The following is a 19,349-nucleotide window of genomic DNA, read 5'->3' as shown; positions in this document are numbered from 1 at the left end:
AATCGTTTTGATGACTCAGATTTAAAATAACGTCAAATCAACTTATTACCATTCGCTAGTCACGTTTGCATGCGATGAAGGTACATCCACCATTTCCTAGTGGTAATTTTAAATTCTGGTTTTTCGAAAATAGCGCAGGTCCCCTACACGTCATCTGTATTATTTGCAGCGATTTTCCAGATTTTAAAAAATCTTCGAGTTGGTAAATATTTGCCTGGCGACGGTGAATCATATTCACTGCTTATGAAAGAGAAGGAACTTGCTCCGACCAAAACACCTCTCTAAAACATTCTATCAAATTAGCTACTGCTGGCATTCCTGACACATTTACCTGCAGATCATCTGTATTATTTATCTCACTGAAATGATTCCTAGCCTTCCTATTTCTCGGTATGTTTGATATAAGCCGACATAAAAGCCAAGATACTCCCAAAGGAAACTTGCGATTCACGTCAGCTCCATCGCGCTGTGCATAATTACTGGGAGTGCAAACACAAGGAAAGGCGTTAACGAAATTAGGTTCGGCATATAGCGAACCTCAGGCATTACAAGGTAGTTCATTGTCATCACAGATTGAACCGTGTTGTCCATTGCTGTTCGTGACGATGGCAATACCTGACACTTTCATAAAGTGTTGCACACAGTTTTCAAACCTTGGAAAATAAAGTTGGAGATCCTACATTTCGAGTCAGCGTTACCATTCTGCGGTCGCTTTAAAAATATCGATAAACACGAATTGCAGTGATACAGATAATCAAAGAACTTGACTGACACGTTTACGAACGAGCTAATCTTGGAATCAAAAGGTAAGCTCGAGGTATCAACTTTAATCGATAGCATTCGAAGTGTACACAATTTTTCTGCCGCTGTCTCAAAAAATTTGAATTTCAGCAACTTGTGGGTTGGTCGAAACCCCAAGGATGTTGAAAGCTTAAAAATCTTTGTTTCCGATTTTGAACACGTTTATGAACATTTTAAGGGGTTTGTAATAAAAATGGCTTTCAAGGGTTCAACGACAGGAAGCAGAGATTTAAAGTAAGAGCAAATGGGGCATTTGAATTTAAATATTAATTAAATGAATCACGATGTGTGAGAGGAAAAACGAATATTACCTAGTGCCAAAAAAGAAGTACCAATAATGACTGACTCCCATCTATTCTAATCTGTCAAGCCGTCGCCAATGGCACAGAAAGTAATGAGTTACTTACAAACAATGTGTTCCAGTGGTTTACAAACAGGTGTGGAACATTCTATCTTAAAATTTTTCATTTGCAGACTCTCTCAGCGTACAGGGAGACACAGCGAAATATATCTCAGACATAAAAACGTGTTTGTTTATCAGAACGTGTTTTAGCTTACAAATAAGCTTCTTCTTCCGTTGAGATAGAATGATGGCGTTTGACCCTGTATATATTACTCTAAAAATCGACTATATCATTTTCCCGTCAGTTCCACAAAACCAGTTGCAATACAGTAATAGACAAAGCAAAAGGTATCAGGCATTACCAACTGGTGTAAATTTATCCACACTTATGATGAAAGCATCAACGTAAAACATTGGGGACAAAGCACAGATTAGCTAACAACGTGAAAGAAGCACCCAGGTTTGCTTTTTGTGATACAAAGGTGTTTCAATATGGGTGAGCACATCCTGCCCACATGTTTTACATTCGCCATTTATCAATCAGTACTTCATAGAAAGAAGTAGTTAGTGCTTTAAATCAAAATGTCACCGACTGTATCGTATATCTTTTGCCAGAGATGTATTTCATAATTATCATATACCTATGCCCTGTATTGTGTCTGTACTGAGTTCAGTGACATGATTTATCATGTTGATTTGCATGTCAATAAAGTGATACGCCTTGTTGATTTGCATATGAAAGGAATGATCAGCGCGTCTTTCTTTCATTCAATAGAATATTTGCATATGAAAAAGTGATACGACCTGTTGATTTACATAACAAAGCCTGATATGGCCTGTTGATTTGCATACCGGACTACTTACATGGTGGCGCCCTAATCAAAACAAACCATGGTGCCCGTCTATGATTTTGACTTTGACTACGATATCATGTCCGATCTCCAAAAGTGGCAGGGTTTTGAAGCATAGGGAAATGCGGGGTAACTAAAGAAAACACGTGTCGATATCGGATTAACCTGCTAGTAGTGCTACCAATTTGAACAAATTAAAGAGCAGAGCATCACACTGCACGGGCACTGACAGATCGATGACGACAGACCAGCTGTTCCGTCCGTGCATAAGCACAGACGCGCAGACGACAAGCAAAAGTGCTATCGGACATGTCGGAGGACCGGCAAATTCAAAAGCACAACTTTCAAAAATATCATGTATTCACGGTACATGCGTTCTGGAAAATAATACCAAACACAACACTTGCATGTACCGTACCGATTCGGTAGATATCCTACATGTTTGATGACAGAGTTCAAGCATTTTCTCTGCTCAACCGTAATATAATAATTGTCACTGAGCCAGCTGATAGATTACGTCAGACGCTAGTATATCAATCCGCCTTAGCAAGATGACGCAAACAAATGTAGTCCATCAAGAAAAACCACAGTGAAACGTATCATATTTTAATATACGAGATTTATTCATTCAATAACGTGGGCATAGGTATATGATAAAGAGGTTATCCCTCGATATCACCTCTTGGTAGGGTCGTATTGCTGCTCGTGCGGTTGTGGGCCGCATCACACTCGTCTTCGACTGTGTGATGCGGCCCACAACCTCATATTATCGCCCAGGTGTGTGTTACCCAAGGAAAGAATTTGAATGAAAAAACATTAGTTGTATTCAGTAACGTAAAAGTTTGTTTTTGTTTCTCAAAAACATACGTACTTCATGCCCTGAAATACCAAATGGATTAGATAAAATACATACCATATACCTGGTATGATGCCTAGGCTTGTAAATGAAAGAATTGAATTGAATGAATCCATCTCCGATGTCTGCAAACTGAAAGATAAGTCGCAAATGAGCCGTGTTTAGAAAATCTCTGGATAAAAAAGGGGAAGAATGTGATTCAGTATCCCTTCCCCAGTGTCAGTTTACGTCAACGAGAACTATATTGTCTTTTGGGGGAATTGAACATTAAGGTAGTATGCGCCTCGAAAGTAAAAGACTTAAACTTTTGCTCAAACTTTCCTACATGAGACTTTAAACTATTCTCTTACCAAATCAACATAAAAATCAGGAGTCACCTTGCAAAGTTTGGCACTAGCGAAACAAATTACCTAACATTTCGCAATATTTGAAATTCATAATGGCTGCTATCCCTGTGTTATCTCTATGGAGAAATACAATTTTGGACTTTCGAAAAACTTAGACGGTTAAAGATTTTCTTTCCACGAGCGCTTTAAAATGAGCAACACAAGTGGTAGATCAGAAAAATATTGTAGTATTTGAAAGTCCGAATATCTGTCACCGAGGCGCGATCTACCTTAAGTGATTCCTACATTTTCATGTACTGAACTCTCCCATTGTAAAAGTGTTTTACAAAAAATGTTAATCTTAAAATGAGAGTTGACCCTGGCTATACAGATTCATAGGAATTATCGTCGTCAGTGATGGTGTTAAGTGTGTAATCAGCCACTTTACGACTTCTCCGATATAATTATTTTTTAGCTCATAAGGTTGCACAAAATCGCCTGAAAGTATTTTCTCGGTATTTCGTTTGATAATATCCTGTATTTACATACTATAATCTGGTGATCCTTGACTTAATACTCTTTATAAAATGGAAAATGTTGAAATATCCGTGATGTTTGAGAAGACAACTTGGATGTTATACATAAAATAGTTAAACCCCAAATAAAATTGAACTTTTGTAAATAAAAAACATCAAATGACTCCCATTTAAGTTACAGGACGAAAAGAAAAAAGTCAGTGTGTCGTCCTTCAAAGGAGTTCATGCAAATTATTTCAAATAAAAGAACTCCAATTTCCGCTTTAGAAATACGGATGAATGATTGTATGTCGGGAAAATTCAAATGTTATTATAATATACTTCAATAGTACATGTGCGTGGCTATCTTTTTAATGTCATATTTTTATAGTCTACCTTATTTGAAGTAAAGGAGGACAAGGTGCCTGGAGGTTTTTCGCTTGTACTACAAGTCAGAAACTCCCGCCCTGGGCGTTACTGGTGGATGTGGCAGTTGCACAAATGAACTGAAAGTCACAAACAATAATTTGTATTTTGCGTGACGTAGAACGGGATCAAAAGTTTGTAGTGAATCGCTCAGTACAATTACAAATCTCCCTGTAAAATGGTAATCCCCTCTTTCTCTAAGATATCAAAATGCTCTCTCTCTCTCTCTCTCTCTCTCTCTCTCTCTCTCTCTCTCTCTCTCTCTCTCTCTCTCTCTTCTCTCTCTCTCTCTCTCTCTATCTCTCTCTCTCTCTCTCTCTCTCTCTCTCTCTCTCTCTCTCTCTCTCTCGTTTGCCGGGACAGGGTAGGCTACTGGCGTTTTGCACACATTTTATATTACATAGAAATCTCATAATTTTTTTAATTAAGTTTCTAGGAGCCGGCAGAATGTAATTATTAATCTCCATCTTTTTTAAGAAGCTAGGATTCGATGGTAGTTATGCTTGTCGTGAAAAGTGAACGAATACAATGATGTGTATGTGTTAAGGCATGGAATAATTGTAAGCAAATTACATTACAACTACTGCGACAGTAAGCAAAGACATACCTAAGTCTTGGTACTTCAAAAAGTATCACGGTAAATGAAAACGAATCGCTCCATGAAATTTAAGCGGTTAGGGCAAGGGTAGTTCAGTTCAGTCCCCTTCCGTTCGTCAGGGCAATGCACAGACTCAAACTGTCAAATTAGAGCGCCCAGCTAGCTGACGCCAACTGCACAGTCACACATTGCGTAGTCTGTGTTATTCAGTATCAGGCGCTGCGGGGTGACTAGCTTGCCTTACCGGGAAATTAGCTCGCTAATAATGCCTGTTCTCTGTTCTCTTTTACTTTAGCCTTTATAATCCTTCAATTAGAACACGGTACCATTATCCTGCTCTTGATGGGGATGGTCCTTTAAGAAAGAGCCTAAGGCTTACAGAATAACAACTCTGAGGCAATATTAATCACTTCTGCATCAAAACTAGTTGACCAGGGTGATTCAAGGCCACACTCACAACGTGTGTGCGTATGTATGTATGTATGTATGTATGTATGTATGTATGTATGTACGTATGTATGTATGTATGTATGTATGTATGTATGTATGTATGTATGTATGTATGTATGTATGTATGTATGTATGTATGTATGTATGTATGCAAATATCACGGTTCCGCTCTTACATGGATACACGGCACTCCAGCAATGGCAGTTGAAACAGCCAACTTTTATTACGCTGAAATATACAGAAACACAGTTTTACATGTTGCCGTTCTGGCTACAGGCTTGAACTGAACTATACAAAACACAAAACATTTTCATTAGAAAATACACTGTTGGCAGAAGAAAATACATGTACATACATAAATCCCGACAAAGAACTATTTTGACAAAATATTACAACGCTTTCACATTAAACATTAAACAGAAGCAAAATGAATTATTCCAGTACTGAGTTGCAAAAAGTACAATAAAATTGTGAAAATACAAATTGCTGTGAAAAATATGACAACGAAAACCTGAAATATACAGAAAAACAGTTTTACATGTTGCCGTTCTGGCTACAGGCTTGAACTGAAGCACGTTTCCTCCCACTTTTGCTTTTAACGGACTGAAACGTGGCAAAAGGTGCGAGTAATGCTACGTCTGTATTGCTATTGGTGGATAAAAATGCAAATGAGAGATACAGATGTACACAAAACGTGCATGCAAGTACTGCGACGTGTGTGTGTTTCTATTGGTGGATTAAGATATAAATGCGATATGTACAGGGTAATGATTGTCTAAATGAAAATCGGTCAGATGAAAACTTGACAAACACTCAGCGGACATTCAACCAACATATAAAAAACAAAACGACCAATCACGATAAGACAATTATCCTGGTATCCAATCAAATCAAAGCATATTGCACACTCATAAAACCACACACTGCGACATATGTATGTATGTATGTATGTATGTATGTATGTATGTATGTATGTATGTATGTATGTATGTATGTATGTATGTATGTATGTATGTATGTATGTATGTATGTATGTATGTATGTATGTATGTATGTATGTATGTATGTATGTATGTATGTATGTATGTATGTATGTATGTATGTATGTATCTATGTATCTATGTATCTATGTATGTATATATGTATCTATGTATCTATGTACATAAGCTTACATACGTACTGTACGAATGTACATATCAAAGTTCGTACGTCGTGAGTTTGTATGATGTACAAGACATTGGTTTTCAAATTGCTATTGGTCAGAGTACTATACAACGGTTCATATATGACGTAGTTGAATAAAGTTAGAGATCGAAAAATAAGAAAATATACCGGAATAAAATCTCAAGATAGAAGCAACACTCGTGTGAAGAACTACGCGCTTCAAAACTTTCTTGGGAAAAACCTATACAAAAATTAGTCCAGGCAGGTTAAATCAATATTCCCCGCGTATAGCGGACAAGTGAATCTGAACGAATTACGCACTGATAAAAGATAAGATTGAACTTGATAATGTGTTCAATTCGGTGCACAGTCTCCTGGGAAATCACTGTATGTGTTTGAATTCCAAAAGTTTAGTGGAAAGTACTCCAAGATCGGTCACCAAAATCACGGAACAATTGTACATGATATCGTAAAACATGTATAGTCGTGAACTGCATTTGCGACACATGCCCTCTAAGACGTAAAACACAGAAAACCTATACGTTTTCCTATTGGCTTGTGTGTCACAAACCGATACTTTGTTTACCACACGACTGCACATTTGTTAACCGCATAAACCACGTGTTTGGTCAATGAACCGTAAAATTCTTCGGAGCCACAGATCTCGTCACCGTGCAGTGTTATATTTCGTTCATCGACCTCGTGATTTAAGAACCACAAGAAAGCATGGTGGTTAGAGCGGGCGGAAGGCAAACACACGCCGAGACAACTATACGGTTTATCAGATTCTGTTTTGATCACTAGGAGCTTCTGACCGAGACTCATCAATAAGCGACTGTACAGGGCCTGCGTAATTTACACTAAAAAATCATGGAAACGACATTTACACCTGTTATCGTCACACTAGAAGACTCAATACACATATAAAACTCTAGAAGACTGCTGAGATTAGCAAATTTATACTGAATGTGTCATGTTATTTGCTAATGGACGGTTGACTCACAAAAAATTAGCATAAATCAATCCATCGTTTGTAATATCACTTATCAATCTATAAGCAGCAGGCAGATTATAAGAGCCCATTTAAAATCATAGTAAGTGTATTGCAAGACGTACTAGAACGTAAAAATAACAGGAAATGAATGCTTGCACAAAGAATCCCTATACCAACAGAAAGGAAGATTTTATGTGTGAAGCTGCCTATCATGTATACATCAGTACAGATTTACTGCAATGAATAAGCATGAGAACGTAATTCGAAACATTGTTTTGTTATAGCAAACATGCAGAAGAGGAATATTCTTGAATATTTTTTGCTACAATTGACATTTGTAGCAATCTTTCATTCTGACAAAATTTTATTCTCGTTTCAATCCCTACTTTTCCCTCTTCAGATGCTCTTTGATATGCATGTAACTTTAGCTTTATGTTGTTTTTCATAGCTAAACTTAATTGATATTAATAAAAGGGAAAAATTATTAGCATATAAACAGTTATTTCAGCTTGAGGTCAAACAATTTTTTCAGGGTTAAGTGAAATTGAACAGTCATTTCCCCGTGATAAGTGAGTTTAAATAAATTTTCGAAGCCTGTAGACTGATAATTCATTAACTTGTGTGCAACATTGGATTGTTTTGAAGGACGAAAACGTAGGTCTTTTACTAAATCATACCTGAGTCAGGTGATGGCAAAACCTGCGGCAAAACTTTTCAGATTTCATAAAAAGTCTGAAATTTGATTAACAAATGCCAAGGGAGCAACAGCAGATGGAAGGACGGGGCTCCCTTCAAAAGTGAACGCTGCAATTTTAATTAACACATCTTGCCTGAGATCACACACATTATCATTTGGGCATGTGATTTTGCCCCTAAGATGATGCGACGTTTCCGTAAGAGGATAAGTACAGTAGTTAATACTTAAGGCAGTAGGAAAGTAGATCCGTTGCACTTACATAAAACTTCTTGCCACGTTAAGAAGAGATGGTCGTTGTCTGTGTGAAAAAAATCACCTCCAGCACAACCAAGCACAAATGATTGAGCTCTTGGTCATTCGAACTCCTTAATAAAATATGCGCAAAGCAATGCGTTCGCCTCTTGAAAAAAGCATTACCTTGTCCATTGCCTGACAATGTAACTCAGCTTCTTATACTTAGATTTACATAATTAATGAAGTCAGAAGTACTTCCCCTACAACGCAATACTGCTCATGCCTTGGCTAGGTTCATATCCATCTCATCATACCCATCTCATCATTGAGAGATCAAACTGTCTTATTGACCCGATTAATATCTTCGAGTGAAATTCCTAGTCATTGTTATTTGAAAACTATTGACTAATATTTCGATAGTTCCATTTATTGTCCGGTTGCTTCTTAAAGAGACATTACATGTACCTACGTATTCCCATGATTTACATTTACCGAGCACTGGTTTTATGTCGAGACTTGCCAGTAGGATTTTGTGAGGTGTTCCACTTCCGATCTAGTTCGGTCATATTTGGAAATCTAATTTTTTTGCGTGGTCATTGTTTAAAACATTCTATCAAAGGTTCAATGCTCTGTTTGAAGGGTACAATTTAAAGTTGTTTCTGTGCATGACAGTGACTATTGCCAGCTATTCATTTGCCAGGCTTCTAATTAAAGGTATACAGTCGCCTGCAATTTAAATATGCCCATATATGGTCAAAGGGGCGTGCCTTGGTATTCAAAATACCCATGTGAGGGCGCTGTTTTCAAAATGCGGCCACCCGCTTAAAATCTGTGATTGGTTACATTTTCTCTTTCCATGGTAACTGTGGCAAAATTGGAACAGGTGACAGTATACCTTTAAGCAGAGATGTCAACGCGTAAAAGGTTGTAAAAGGTATATTGTCTTAGAAGAACCATTACGCTGCGATCTAATTCATGAGCCAACCATTATGTTATGACAGTTGCCTGAAGGGATACTTTCCTCGTTCGATACAAGCAACGTCGAGGCTTATTTTCAAGTCATCTCTATCTCTCAAAGTGGCGTAATTTTCTCATAAAATACTGTCAATGGGAATGTAATCAACAAATTTCAATCGGTAACGATTGTTAACCCACGAAAGCTGCGATAACCGATCAATAACTGTACAGTAAAATGAAGGATGTAAGAGCACATGTGTAACTAACTAAATAACTATATATATAATTTTATATATATATATATATATATATATATATATATATATATATATATATATATATATATATATATATATATATATATATATACATACATATATATTAAGTAAACTTGAGTTGTATAGATAGCTCCCAGTGTTGTTCGTAGCGTGGTTTGGTAATAGCGCATGAAATAAACTTGCACACGTCTACTGATCTGGTTGTATATTTTCTGTTTATTCTGTTGGTAATTTTGACACAACGTTTCGTCTTAAAGTAGGACTTCATCAGGTTGAATATGTCGTTTATGTGTGGCGCAGATGAAAGGTGGTCACTTTCTGAATCTTTCGGGCTCGCCAAGGTTGCATACTTATATACTCCACCGAACTTAGCAAACACATTTGGACGATAAAAGACAACAACATCACGCACACTATTTCATGGAAGGTCCTAGCCAAAGCCAAGCCATATGACAGTACTAACAAGCGGTGCAACCTTTGTTTAACAGAAAAATTTATCATCATCCGCCCATCCAGAATGTTCCACACTCAATAAAAGAAATGAACTTGTGTCATCATGCCGTCACAGAAGCAAGGCATCGTTATGCAACAACTAGTAACTCCCAAATACATCCAACTACGTAAATCAGTCCTCTCCTTTGACATGAATATTCATAGCAGCAGCAATATATTGTAATGCAACAACTGTCAACTCAACCAAAATTTCACCATCTGCGTAACTAGCGATGTGTACCCCATGTAGATTCACTTCAGTCTAGTCTCCCGATGAGTGAGTCTCGCGACTCACGAAACAACGTTGTAGAGATGAAATTGTAAAGTCAATTCTCCAGCATATATAAAATTATAAATCATTAGCATTATAAAATCAATTCTCTTTTCCGGTGCTTCTTGTCCGGTTCAATTCTCAATTCTTCTTTATAAAATCAATTCTCCAGCATATATATATATATATATATATATATATATATATATATATATATATATATATATATATATATATATATATATATATATATAGATAGATAGATATATATATATATATATATATATATATATATATATATATATATATATATATATATATATATATATATATATGTATGTATATGAGATGAATTTGTACTTAGAAATGGATGCATATACGTGTATATATGTACCTACACGTGCGCAAAGCATGCATGTTTCCAGTGTGCCCGTGTGCATCCAATATATAAATAACTTTCTATACACCTCTGTTTTGAAGTGGAGTTTTCAAGGATCCAATGTTTGAAGGCAAATCTCAACAAGTTATTTGAACATATTTTATGCGACATCCAACCAACCATTAAATACTGATGTCCCGTCAGCCAATGTAAGAATTCCATAATTCATTGAGGGCACGCATGTTTTATGAACTGTACCTTTTGCTGCGCGTTGGAAGACATTTAACGACATCCTGTCCGATCTTAAATAAGTAACATGTATATTACGGTTGAATTTCATTATACCCTAGACAACTTGCATAGGTCTACTCGGTATGACGTCACAGTAGTGCACAGAGCAAGATAGTGTATGTATGTGTGAGCTAACTTTACCATTTGATTGTTCGCAAGATAGGACATACATACATACATACATACATACATACATACATACATACATACATACATACATACATACACAAACTATATTACAAGAGAGCTCAAAATAATCTATGTTAATGAATTACACTTAAAGGCAATTTCTAAAAGACGAGTCTTCAAAGTATTGCATCATATCTCTGATAGAATAGGCAGTTTCGGTCATCCGTATAGGCATTGTCCTCCAGCTTAAAACAATGGGATATTTTTCATATGTACCTTGTCGCCTTGATATAGTTGATTACAAAGTGTACGGACTCTGCGAACCCACAACAATTTGTAAATAGCATTTAAACAATGCTGATAAGAAGTAGGGACCTAAAACATCGCAGTCAGGACGAAAGTAAAGTAAATAAAACAAAATCCATCCTCTCCGAGCAAAGTCGAGATTAATTCTACCTTCATCAATGTCAAGCTCAATTCAATGATAGCCGAGTTCGGAAAGCAATACTTACTTGTAGAGTCAACAATTTTGCGTGTGATGAATCATATTGTTAGGGATGTACGTTGAGTGATTGCTTAGCGAACACTGTTTTTATTTCTGATAAATACCACACTGTTGGCTAGCCACGCTTTATTTAAAATTTAGCATTTAGAGAGACTTGCTGATCTTGAGGTCTTGCAGATCTTGAGATGCTCACATCGAGTCACGCTTTCTGTCGAATTCCGCACAAAAAGTGTGTCTTTGAAATTAATCGCCCCTGGCTAACGCAAATAGCCTCGACGCGGGGAAGGGCTTTGCACACAAAGAGATGAACAACGCCCACATCTTTTCACTGTATGAAAGAAGTTTTAGGTTGATTACAAAAGGCCTCTGCTTTACAGCCGTATGATACTGTCAGTAATGAGCAATGCCTAAACGTTTGTTCCTTGTTCCGCTGTAAACATAGAAGGACCAGGTGCGGGCTGTCTTGATAAGGATCTTGAAAAGAATGATATAGCTTTCGGGATGTAGGACTCAGTAAGGTTTTCAGCCCTGCGCTTTCCCTTGACAGTTAGTGGGTCGGTCAAATACGCTCCTTTTTTGAGCACACAGTCCGTGAAGTTGCCTCTCCTTTCTCGTGCTAAACCTTTCATCATATTTTTCTCGACTATCAGACAGAACATATGCGGGAATAGGACAAATATTCAATTTTTTTACAAGACTCAGGGTTGAATATTGTTAAATGTAAGATAGGAGACTAGAGAAGCAGTTTCATCGAGCTGGCTTGTGCTCCATATAAATTGACAATACACTATATTCTAAGCGGTCATCACCGTACACAAAATGCTGTTTGAAATTTTAAGGTTCGAAGGTGTGGGACTTTGTTTCTACAACTTTATAAGGTCATCGACGGGCGCGTCTTTTCGGTGAAAATTGTATTCCATCGTTTACCAATTGATTTAAGTTTATAAAAAGTTTCATTTAAAGTTTTAGCCTCATGTGAGATTTTGATAGTTTTGATGTTAGGTTAATTACAAGGGAGCTTCACCGTCATTATTCAAATACAAAATTTAATGAGTAAGTGAACATCAACTTGCGTAAAATCTCTTAAATATACCCGAAAAATATGTTTTTTTCACAAAAATCCACAAATTAGTATAAATTGTTAGCACCGGTTTGAGTTTCTTCGGGACATGCGCAGTATGCTGTGCCAAGGTTGCTCGCAGTGATTTGCTTTCTGTGGCTTAAGCAAAGCGCTGCGAGAAAATTAAAATCCCCCCGAGTAAAAAAAGAGACTAGCATACAGAACATCAATCTACCTCGTGACGTGCTTTTATATAAAGGTTAACTTAGAACAGATCATCTATCACGGGCTGCCGTGTGCATCGACGACGAGGAGAATAACGGTACGTGATGACTGTCCCCTCTCCTTCGGTTTGACTGTAACTCGGAAATTGCTGCCCCAGACCTCACGTCGACAGAGCTATTTACTTGGGAATTCAAAAGTATACGATGTTTACACTGCAGGCATGAATGATGCTTGTTTTCAGTTTTGGGTCGATAGGTGTCGAGGGTAGCCATGAAATATTCCGCTCAGCTACAACGGTTGCACTCAGTGCTGCGTATTTTTAATATACCCTCGCATTGGGCTGTTGCTTGAAAGCGTGATTATAGCTGAAGCTGTACATGCCCCCACCCCTCTCCCCAAAAACGATACTTTATCCATCCAATGATTTTTTCGGTCAATATTGCTGAGGGACAGAGCATTGGAACTTCAGAAGGGAGTCAACTTCTGAATTAACAATTTTACGCATGTCATGTTTGTTTCGTGCTAGCAAGAATTCTGAATCATGGTAATTTTCATTTTCACGCTATCCATTTATTTTTGCGGTTAATTTCCCACAGGGTTTCATTAAGGTAGAACGCACCTCGGGGACAGACATTCGGACTCTCCAACTTTTACAGTTCTATTCTGATATACCACATGTGGGGGTTCATTTTAAAGCTCTTGGTGAAAGAAAACTTTTCATCGGCTTAGTTTTTCGAAATTCGAAAATTTTTATTTTTCTCAATAGAGTTAACACAGGGATGGCGGCCATTTTGAATTTCTAATCTCGGTAAATCTTGGGTAATGCGTCTGATGCGTTTCTCTAGTACCAAAATTTGCACGGTGACCCCCTATTTTTATTCTTGATTTTTAAAGACAATGACTGAAAGATTCCTTGAGGAAAGTTAGAGCAAAAGTTTAAGTATTTCACTTTCGAGGTGCATACTACCTTAAGAGAATTAGAAAGATCAAGCAAACTATTCTTTTATGAGTAGGAAAGTGTTTTGCGTGAAATACGACCGACAAGACGTTGCGTACAATCCCTTACGTGAGAGTGAGTAATTTATCACCTTGGGAATTGCTACTTGTTTATAGTTTTGCGCTTGCGCGTGTTGAACATATATACTTGGATGACTACGAAGTGGGCGCAGTGGTGATCAGATTTTAAATGGTCAGATAGTAACCCTTTCCTCGTCAATAACCGATCGTCTCCTTATATGCAAGTCTGTTGCTGCGCGGAGCTCGTCGCTCAGATCAAGACGGTAGCGTGTTCGGGAATAAGGTAGGAATGTTTTCTAATCCTCCTTTCAAGCAACGGCGTTAAAAACCTGAGATAGGGCAGCAACGACCTAGTTCATGAACTAATTTCTTTCCGCCATCGGGAATCGGTACTTCCTGATGAGAATGACACACCCGGACCGTCTCCTAGCTATAATTATGAGTATCAATCTTGAAACGTGTGTGCGTAGCGGGGGCGACATACTTTGAATTTACGCCCAAAGTTCGCCGAGAAAATTCAATTTCAAAGAGTCGTTGCAATACTTCTTTTTCTTGTAACCTGAAAATGCCAGTATGGTGCTGTCAGGCAAAAGGCCTTAAACGCGGTTTTTGTTTTTGCCATGTGACAGTGACATTGTATGAAATTCCTCACCGAGACAGTAAATTAATTTAGCACCTCGGGATTTGCAACTTGTTTATATTTTTGCGCTTGTGCGTGTTGTATATATACTGGGATGCCTGCGAAGTAGGCGCAGAAGTGATCACATTTTATATGTAAATGGCCAGGTGGTAAGTCTATAAGCGATCATATATCCTCTTTTGAACGCCTTATGCGCACAGATCAAGACGGTAGCGTATTCTCTAGTAAGGTAGGAGAGTTCTTTCATCCTTGTTTCACATTATGGCGTCAAAAACATTAGACACAGTAGCAATGACCACATTGAACTCATTTCTTCCCGCCATTGGTGAACGGTGCTTCCCAATAGGAACGACACACTCGGACCGTCTCTTTGCTATACTATACTGGTATATAATCTGGAAACGTGTTTGCTTAGCGTAAGGCGGCGGACCTCGACTATACGCCAAAGTTTGTCGAGAAAAGTAAATTTTCAATCATCATCGCAATTGTTTTTTCTTCGTGTGGCCTGAAAAATGTCTGCATTGTCCTATTCGGTGAAAAAGACTCAAACACGGTTTGTGCACTTGCTATGTGGCAGATTTTACGACTTGGTGGCAGCCAGATTCAATACAAGTGTTTTACGAGGCGCCGTCCACTTGCTTAGATTGAGTTTGCTAATTTAAACTAAAGTGGCAAGATAAATTAAACAAAGTGAACGATGTCAATACGTAGTTCGCGGTGCAAGCATATGGGTACAACCTTCTAACACGGTGAGATCTCATCGTAACCGGTTGCATGAAAAAGCTGTGCGAGGCCTGATCAAGTGTTGTATATTCAGGATAAAACGCGGTCTAAACTAATATTACTACTGGGCCTTCGGTCACCTTGCGAGTTGTATAGCAGAGAAGTGGCTTGTGGATGACAAATAAGAATCTTGTTTCTTTGACAACAATGCTTACAGCATTGCCAGCTGATGATAAAGGCCCCTACACTAAAGCTTACAACTCAGTTTATACTCTCTCCGTTATTTATGATTTTGCATTCGATTTAACCAACTATAATCATTCAAGGTGAAACTTAAACCATACAAAAAAACTTTTAAAATAATTAGCGAGTAATAATTTGCATATCTTAATAAATGATAGCATTTATTAACTTAAACTGCCGAGCACTATCGTTAACAAACTAACCACCATCCAAAAGAACAGATATTATTAGAAATGTCTACCTTGAAACTATTAGCGTGTTTATGAAGACGTCCGCTCGATTTTTCTGTGAATGTACCAACAATTAAGCGTATCTTCAGATTGTATGCAGATTAGCTAACACTTTCGTGTTAACTTAACATCAACTTTGTGTTGTTTGTCACTGTTTCTGTTTAACTTAAAACTTTTTCTTACGACTTGGCCTTCGAATAGGGTTTTATTCATCGGCTAATATCACAAGTACTGCCTCTGTCGCTAAATATTCTGTGGCTAATCGAGATATTATACTATACCATGTATGCCTACATTTTACCTTTTGCAATTGTATTTGTGTTATCTTTCCCAGTTGTACGGCAATTCAGTAAATAGGTATTCCTGCACTACCGCGAAAAACACCGCGTTTCGGCGATTTTACCACCTCAAACACATTTCTCTAATGATCAATAGCTACAAGCATACGTCATCCATGGAATAACTGTTATGTCTTAAAGTATGTCTGTGATAATCAGAAAGATTTTTATTATATTCCTCGCGAAGTATAATGACTTCTTTACGCCTCTTGCTACATAAAGTATGTCAAACTTGCAGAGCCGGCCTCGTTTGCAGTGTTCCTTACGGTCAAGTATTTGTATCCCCAACGGAGACCGTTTTCAGTATATATATATTAACTTCGTGTGCAGCCTCTCCGGAATTTCACACCAAGCATGTTTTATTTCTTCGTAATGTCTTGAGATATTTCAAAACAGAAACATGCCCTAGCAAATACAAAAGAGAAGACTTTTCTCATTCTGAAACGTTGGCCAATCGAATTTATAATAACTTTAAAATCCATGGAGAACGTTTTATCTTAAGCTATACATGTCAGCTTTTGAGAGGAATCGTGGCGTTTCATGAACGTTGATGTGTTAGAAAAAGCAGTTTTCTCACAGGACACTCTCCGTCTTTTAAACCGTAAACCTGGGATGGGGGTGGGGAGGGCAAAAGTTACAAGACAACCTTGGCATTTCTAATGCTGCTCAAGCCATATTGAACCAATCAAGACCTTCAAGTTCTCAAGTAAACACAATGTTGTAGGTGTTGATGCCGCTGACGTGAAATTTTACGCCAGGTCGTGATCTACTTGAATGGCTTCTGGGAATATCGAAGGAAAGGGGAGGAGTATAATCACAGGGTGTTTAGATTTTCCCTCTGGGCATGGAATAAGATAGAAGTAGTTCAAGGAGCTCATAATAGAAAAAAGTATATATTTACAACCGGAGGCCATGAATCTTGTTTGGGTCATCCTACGCTCTGAACTTCCTGCACACAGCATGTAAATCTAGAGAGACTTGGCATATCCTTTCATCAATGTTACGTCCTTTATGGGTCTTGTATGATACATGCAAACATAATGTAGACCCTCAGTGTTATTTCAATGGGACCAAATAAATCTACAAAGATCATCTCGGCTAAATTAACAATATTTAGAAGTTTTAATCGACAAGCTAGGGTATTCCGTCGCGGATGTTAAAGGCCCGATAGCTGTATCTTTTAGCATTATTTTTTGTGATTTTACATCCAAACTAAAACAAGTTCATGGGAATGTACTCATTGAGGGGTGTTTATAAAGGTAGAATAAACTGTCCACTGTGACTACATGTGCGATTTTAAGCAAGATAAATAATAAATGTTTGCCCAAACATAAAATGGCGCCCTCATGCAAATAAAGAAAAAAACCAGTACTCAGTGCATATATGCATTGGAATCTTCACAGAAACAACAGAATACTCCAATATAATGCACAGTGCTGAATGTTTTCCTTGTTTTCTTTGTAATATTACCGATTTTCAAAAGTGGCGGGAAATCAAATAACGGTTAAAATTTCAATTTACTTGTCTAATATTTCAGTAGTAGAAGACTATATCCTTTACATCTGTAATTTAAAGAAAACCAGAGAAAATAGAAAGCCTTTTTCAGGTCGACAAATTTCAAGAGTTATAGCTATTAGCACAATTTGCAGTAAATAATCACCGAGAGAAACGAGTTGATTTTTTCGGTTCATAAGATAATCCTGCCCTAGAGGTCTCACATTCATTACTAACTATACTCGATCGCGCCATTACGTCATTGCAGTAGAACAAAACGGTAGACGGTTACAGCTGATTTTTCAAGAGTGAGACACAGGATACACCATGCAACGTCGTGGGCCTGTGATCTAGAACACGTCACTTAGAGTCGCAAGCACATATTACTTGCTTTGCATAACAGAAAGAAGGTTAATTCTCCTGAAAGCAACATGCAGTGATCCATTTAACAGCGACGAACATTTCGATTAATTGTAAATGACTTAATTTTTACACACAAATCATTGATCCTGTGATCTGACAAATGTAAGAATATGAATGTATGGCTTTTTACGAAAAATTACGAAGTCGTTTCTTTGATGTGTAAGTGAAATACAATACACGTTTGCAAGACTTCAGTGATATCTAATGTCTCTATAACATTGCGGTACTGTAAGCAGAGAACCTAACGCAGATTCATCTGAATTTACCAGGCTGGTAAGAACGCTTGGCGCAAGATATAATCTCATCATTAATTGCAGACGATTCATAGGACTTGATAGTTTAAGTTAAGGAGGTATGCGCCTCGAAAGTGAAAGACTTGAACTTTTGCTCAAACAAGGAATCTTTCAACCATTGTTTTTTAAATCAAGAATAAAAATATGGGGGTCACAGTGAAAATTTGGTACTAGAGAATCAAATAACCCAAGATTTATCGATATTTGAAATTCAAAATGGCCGCCCTCACTGTGTTAACTCTATGGAGAAAAATAAATTTTTCGAATTTCGAAAAACTAAGCTGGTGAAAAGTGTTCTTACGCCAAGAGTTTTAAAATGAACCCCAACAAGTGGTATATCAGAAAAGAATTGTAAAAGTTTGAGAGTCAGAATATGTGTTCCCCAAGCGCGTTCTACCTTAAGTTACCCGGGCAAGTTAAACGTTTCTTTCACTTGTAAAAACGGCTTGTACATGTATCTGTAGAATACGAAGTCACGGCGCATAGAAGGTACACCATAGAAGACTGCATTCCTGTGTTAGCTAGCCGTATCATCATGTCGTTTTTACTCGCTGTTTAGCGAGGATTAGCCAGTGACTTCTTGCCGGTTGCGCACGCATTGTTCAACAATATATATTTGCTTTTGAAGACTGCATAGCAGACATACGCCACGTATCAATGCAGTGCCTGGGGATGTTTACTCAACAGTTATGTGTGTTTCTCGCAAGTGGTTTCAAGGACTTCAGTAGAAACATAAGTGTACCGGGACACTTTTGATGAGAAGGAAATTAATACTGCAGGGACTGGGGAGGGGGCAAAGACCCAGAGTCCTCATTAAATTTGTTTTGAGTATCTGCAATTGGTTCACAAATAATTCGACCGTTCTGCCACAAGGCCAGTGTTTTAGTATTCTAGATTTGAGAGAGTGGCGTTGGAATTGACGATGTTCCGCTGATTGCGAGATCTCGCGAGACTTAATACATGCCCGTAGAAACAGGTTTCCAGCTTAGTAATACAAGTCAAACTTTGTATGGAACTAGAAAAAGTGCAGAACTGAGCACAGGTTGCAACTTCATATATTTTATGCAGTGTTTAACGTAATTAGCGACTTGTCCTGTTTTACGCAG

General features: G+C 37.7%; 1 protein-coding gene across 2 annotated transcripts in view; it reads left to right on the top strand.

The window, feature by feature from the left end:
- The window catches only part of LOC139142539 (relaxin receptor 2-like), a 96,245-nt gene that overhangs the window by 23,934 nt on the left and 52,962 nt on the right, over positions 1-19,349 (top strand). Inside the window, exon 1 of one of the 2 annotated variants that reach the window (XM_070712497.1) lies at positions 14,015-14,142. The exons of the other annotated variant lie outside the window; for it this stretch is intronic. The gene's annotated coding sequence lies outside the window, so the exon portion shown is untranslated. Of the gene's footprint in view, positions 1-14,014; positions 14,143-19,349 lie in introns of those variants that run through there. 2 annotated transcript variants of the gene reach the window in all.

Source organism: Ptychodera flava, chromosome 10 (assembly GCF_041260155.1).
Source record: "Ptychodera flava strain L36383 chromosome 10, AS_Pfla_20210202, whole genome shotgun sequence".
In the NCBI taxonomy this organism is placed as follows: domain Eukaryota; kingdom Metazoa; phylum Hemichordata; class Enteropneusta; family Ptychoderidae; genus Ptychodera; species Ptychodera flava.
The sequence above is the reverse complement of the archived record's forward strand: the minus strand, read 5'-3'. Positions and strand labels throughout refer to the sequence as shown.